Source organism: Carassius auratus, chromosome 14 (genome assembly GCF_003368295.1).
Source record: "Carassius auratus strain Wakin chromosome 14, ASM336829v1, whole genome shotgun sequence".
NCBI classification, from domain to species: Eukaryota; Metazoa; Chordata; class Actinopteri; order Cypriniformes; family Cyprinidae; genus Carassius; species Carassius auratus.
Window position 1 is genome coordinate 17086010 of NC_039256.1, and position 6000 is coordinate 17092009.

General features: G+C 36.3%; 1 protein-coding gene across 1 annotated transcript in view; it reads right to left on the bottom strand.

Annotated features, from left to right (window-relative positions):
- LOC113113858 (RING finger protein 44) overlaps positions 1 to 6000 on the bottom strand; it is a 1123463-nt gene that overhangs the window by 15438 nt on the left and 1102025 nt on the right. The window lies entirely within an intron of this gene.

Sequence of the window (6000 nt, forward strand, 5' to 3'; positions counted from 1 at the left end):
TACAGCAGGGAGACATAGACATGAAACCAGTGTCAATCAATAGAGGGAGAGAGTGGACATTTTTCACAACCTTTAATTTTACCCCAAGTGGCTGATTAGGGAACTGCATGTCCAAAATTATCATTCTTTTTGTAATAACTTTCTACAGCAGTGAGACAGAGACATGAAACCAGTGTCAATCAATAGAAGGGGACAGTGGACATTTTTCACAACCTTTCTTTTTACCCCTACTGGTAGAAAAGGGAATTGCATGTCCAAAATTGACATGCTTTTTGTAATAACTTTCTACAGCAGGGAGACATAGACACGAAACCAGTGTCAATCAATAGAGGGGGAGAGTGGACATTTTTCACAACCTTTCGTTTTACCCCAAGTGACTTATTAGGGTATTGCATGTCCAAAATTATCCTTATTTTTGTAATAACTTTCTACAGCAGGGAGACAGAGACATGAAACCAGTGTCAATCAATAGCGGGAGAGAGTGGACATTTTTCACAACCTTTCTTTTTACCCCTACTGGTAGAAAAGGGAATTGCATGTCCAAAATTGACATTCTTTTTGTAATAACTTTCTACAGCAGGGAGACATAGACATGAAACCAGTGTCAATCAATAGAGGGAGAGAGTGGACATTTTTCACAACCTTTAATTTTACCCCAAGTGGCTGATTAGGGAACTGCATGTCCAAAATTATCATTCTTTTTGTAATAACTTTCTACAGCAGTAAGACAGAGACATGAAACCAGTGTCAATCAATAGAAGGGGACAGTGGACATTTTTCACAACCTTTCTTTTTACCCCTACTGGTAGAAAAGGGAATTGCATGTCCAAAATTGACATTCTTTTTGTAATAACTTTCTACAGCAGGGAGACATAGACATGAAACCAGTGTCAATCAATATAGGGAGAGAGTGGACATTTTTCACAACCTTTAATTTTACCCCAAGTGGCTGATTAGGGAACTGCATGTCCAAAATTATCATTCTTTTTGTAATAAATTTCTACAGCAGTGAGACAGAGACATGAAACCAGTGTCAATCAATAGAAGGGGACAGTGGACATTTTTCACAACCTTTCTTTTTACCCCTACTGGTAGAAAATGGAATTGCATGTCCAAAATTGACATTCTTTTTGTAATAACTTTCTACAGCAGGGAGACATAGACACGAAACCAATGTCAATCAATAGAGGGGGAGAGTGGACATTATTCACAACCTTTCGTTATACCCCAAGTGGCTTATTAGGGAATTGCATGTCCAAAATTATCCTTATTTTTGTAATAACTTTCTACAGCAGGGAGACAGAGACATGAAACCAGTGTCAATCAATAGCGGGAGAGAGTGGACATTTTTCACAACCTTTCTTTTTACCCCTACTGGTAGAAAAGGGAATTGCATGTCCAAAATTGACATTCTTTTTGTAATAACTTTCTACAGCAGGGAGACATAGACATGAAACCAGTGTCAATCAATAGAGGGAGAGAGTGGACATTTTTCACAACCTTTAATTTTACCCCAAGTGGCTGATTAGGGAACTGCATGTCCAAAATTATCATTCTTTTTGTAATAACTTTCTACAGCAGTGAGACAGAGACATGAAACCAGTGTCAATCAATAGAGGGGGAGAGTGGACATTTTTCACAACCTTTCTTTTTACCCCTACTGGTAAAAAGGGAATTGCATGTCCAAAATAAACCTTCTTTTTGTAATAACTTTCTACAGCAGTGAGACAGGTACATGAAACCAGTGTCAATCAATAGAAGGGGACAGTGGACATTTTTCACAACCTTTCTTCTTACCCCTACTGGTAGAAAAGGGAATTGTATGTCCAAAATTGACATTCTTTTTGTAATAACTTTCTACAGCAGGGAGACAGAGACATGAAACCACTGTCAATCAATAGAGGGGGACAGTGGACATTTTTCACAACCTTTTTTTTTACCCCCTACTGGTAAAAAAGGGAATTGCATGTCCAAAATTAACCTTCTTTTTGTAATAACTTTCTACAGCAGTGAGACAGAGACATAAAACCACTGTCAATCAATAGAGGGGGAGAGTTGACATTTTTCACAACCTTTCTTTTTACCCCTACTGGTAAAAAAGGGAATTGCATGTCCAAAATAATCCTTCTTTTTGTAATAACTTTCTACAGCAGTGAGACAGACACATGAAACCAGTGTCAATCAGTAGAGGGAGAGAGTGGACATTTTTCACAACCCTGAATTTTACCCCTACTGGTAGAAAAGGGAATTCCATGTCCAAAATTAACCTTCTATTTGTAATAACTTTCTACAGCAGGGAGACAGAGACATGAAACCAGTGTCAATCAGTAGAGAGAGAGAGTGGACATTTTTCACAACCTTTCTTTTTACCCCTACTGGTAAAAAAGGGAATTGCATGTCCAAAATTAGCCTCCTTTTTGTAATAACTTTCTACAGCAGGGAGACATAGACATGAAACCAGTGTCAATCAATAGAGGGAGAGAGTGGACATTTTTCACAACCTTTAATTTTACCCCTAGTGGCTGATTAGGGAATTGTATGTCCAAACTTTACCTTGTTTTTGTAATAACTTTCTACAGCAGTGAGACAGATACACGAAACCAGTGTCAATCAGTAGAGAGAGAGAGTGGACATTTTTCACAACCTTTAATTTTACCCCTAGTGGCTGATTAGGGAATTGTATGTCCAAAATTTACCTTCTTTTTGTAATAACTTTCTACAGCAGTGAGACAGATACACGAAACCAGTGTCAATCAGTAGAGAGAGAGAGTGGACATTTTTCACAACCTTTAATTTTACCCCTACTGGTAGAAAAAGGAATTGCATGTCCAAAATTAACCTTCTATTTGTAATAACTTTCTACAGCAGGGAGACAGAGACATGAAACCAGTGTCAATCAGTAGAGAGAGAGAGTGGACATTTTTCACAACCTTTCTTTTTACCCCTACTGGTAAAAAAGGGAATTGCATGTCCAAAATTAGCCTCCTTTTTGTAATAACTTTCTACAGCAGTGAGACAGAGACATGAAACCAGTGTCAATCAATAGAGGGGGACAGTGGACATTTTTCACAACCTTTCTTTTTCCCCTACTGGTAGAAAAGGGAATTGCATGTCCAAAATTGACATTCTTTTTGTAATAACTTTCTACAGCAGGGAGACATAGACATGAAACCAGTGTCAATCAATAGAGGGGGAGAGTGGACATTTTTCACAACCTTTCGTTTTACCCCAAGTGGCTTATTAGGGAATTGCATGTCCAAAATTAAACTTCTTTTTGTAATAACTTTCTACAGCACTGAGACAGATACATGAAACCAGTGTCAATTAGTAGAGAGAGAGAGTGGACATTTTTCACAAGCTTTAATTTTACCCCAAGTGGCTGATTAGGGAACTGCATGTCCAAAATGAACCTTCTTTTTGTGATAACTTTATACAGCAGTGAGACAGAGACATGAAACCAGTATCAAGCAATAGAGGGGGACAGTGGACATTTTTCACATCCTTTCTTTTTACCCCTACTGGTAAAAAAGGGAATTGCATGTCCAAAATTAACCTTCTTTTTGTAATAACTTTCTACAGCAGGGAGACAGAGACATGAAACCACTGTCAATCAGTAGAGGGAGAGAGTGGACATTTTTCACAACCCTGAATTTTACCCCTACTGGTAGAAAAGGGAGTTGCATGTCCAAAATTAACCTTCTTTTTGTAATAACTTTCTACAGCAGGGAGACAGAGACATGAAACCACTGTCAATCAATAGAAGGGGACAGTGGACATTTTTCACAACCTTTATTTTTATCCCTACTGGTAGAAAAGGGAATTGCATGTCCAAAATAAACCTTCTTTTTGTAATAACTTTCTACAGCAGGGAGACAGAGACATGAAACCACTGTCAATCAATAGAAGGGGACAGTGGACATTTTTCACAACCTTTCGTTTTACCCCAAGTGGCTTATTAGGGAATTGCATGTCCAAAATAAAAATAAAAATTATTTGCTTGTGTTCATGTGAAGAAAGAAAGTCATAAGCATCTGGGATGACAGAGGTCAGTAAATGGTGATAGAATTTTCATTTATGGATGAACTATCCCTTTGAAGATGTCAGGGCGTGGTAGAAACGGAGCAGTGGAGAAAAACAGGGTCTGGGTCCAAGTGCAGGGAATAAATTACTTTTTAATAAATGAGAACAAAAAGGCCAACAAGGCAAAACAAAACAGAAACAAATCACGGAGACAAGAGCAGACGCAGCCAAGATGCAAAAACACGAGTAATCAGGAACACTTACAAATCACAATTTACATTTCACAATTAATACAGCCTGACAGAGTGGTTAGAGAGTGGAGAATATATACTCATTGACAATGGGCACCAGGTGTGTTTGTGTAAGTGTGTGAGTGGATGAAACAGCTGTGCGGAGTGAAGGTAATGAGTCCGGGAGCAATTGAGAAACACAGGTGGAGCAACTAAACAATAATGAGGTAACAAGGTGGGTGGGATCAGAAAAAGACAGGAGAGAGCACATGGCACCAAACAAACACAACACTCACAGAAGAAAGTGACAGAAAGACATAAGACTGTGACAGATGAGCAAGATGTGATGGAGAGGCTAGAAATATATTCGAAACAGAATACTAGAATGTGTTCAATTAATGAGTAGAGTCATAGAATTAATACAAACAACGTTAACGTTTTTAAAGTCCATTTTATTTGTGTTGTCTATTCAGCGTCACTGTCTAAAAGGACAATTAATCTTTTCAATTTTTATTTTGGGCATTTATAGTTTTTTCCTAGCAAATATTGATAAATTGTTATTTGTGACTAATTACATTCATGAGAAAAAAGTCCCACAAAAATATTAATAGTATTTAAATTTTAATCACAGATTTTATTTGCACTATTTTGTGCATTCAGTTTATCATAGCTAATGGCTCTATCAAAACAGAAAAAATAAAGAAATAAACTTTTTTTTTTTGCGGGGGAAACGCAACTTTTGCTGCCTCAAGTAAAATTACTCAAGTATTTTACACCTCTGTTAATATGTGCTTACTACTAATAAATGGCTAATATTCTATAATATGCATACTTATAAGCAACTAGTTAATTAATAGACTCTGAAATATAGTGTTACTAATTATTTCAATTAATTACATGTATTTAATTTGCATGAGTGAATAGTTATTTTATTTTATTGTGGTTTGGTTACTACATATTACTAATAAAGTGTTTTACTTGAAACATGGTGATGGTAGTTCTTAAGATCTTAAACTTTTAAAGAACCTTATATTTTGTAGTTTCACACTGAAGCTAGGTTGTAGAAAAAGGTGCACATAGGAGAAGATCAGAAGGTATTTATTCCCACATGAAATAGGAAAAGGGTATCCACAGATAGCAGTCATGAGGTCTAAAACATTTCCCGACAAAGTCAAACTAAAAGGACAAGAACGTAACGTAGACAGAACAAATGAAATAATTAGCACACCACGGTGAACTTATGTAATCAAAATGTGAGACAAATATAGGTCAAATGACAAAGTATGAAAGACAGACTAAGTCCCAAACTAACAAAATTGTGATAAGTAGAGTTAAGAGTTCATTATGCTTACAAAAAACATAAAAGGATAGACATAAACCATAACACTGTTGACCCAATGACAGGAGTATGTGTAAATATACAAAGTATATGCCAGGTGCATGTGGATGGGATAAACTCCACAAATTCAAGTATTTGTTATTATTATACTTCACCATCCATGTTGCTTTACTTCACTTCACTACATATAGCACAATCCTTGTCAACAATGTATGGTTTTATGTCTATGCAATTACAAATAAAGGTACCTGAAAAAAAAAATGTTATTGAAACAACATTAAAATACATCTTTCTGATTTAGTGGAATAGAACATGCTATCCACTTATAAAGAACACTATTTATATTTACCTATTTTATATTTTATTTTTATATCTATTTAATGTACAGTACAGACCAAAAGTTTGGACACA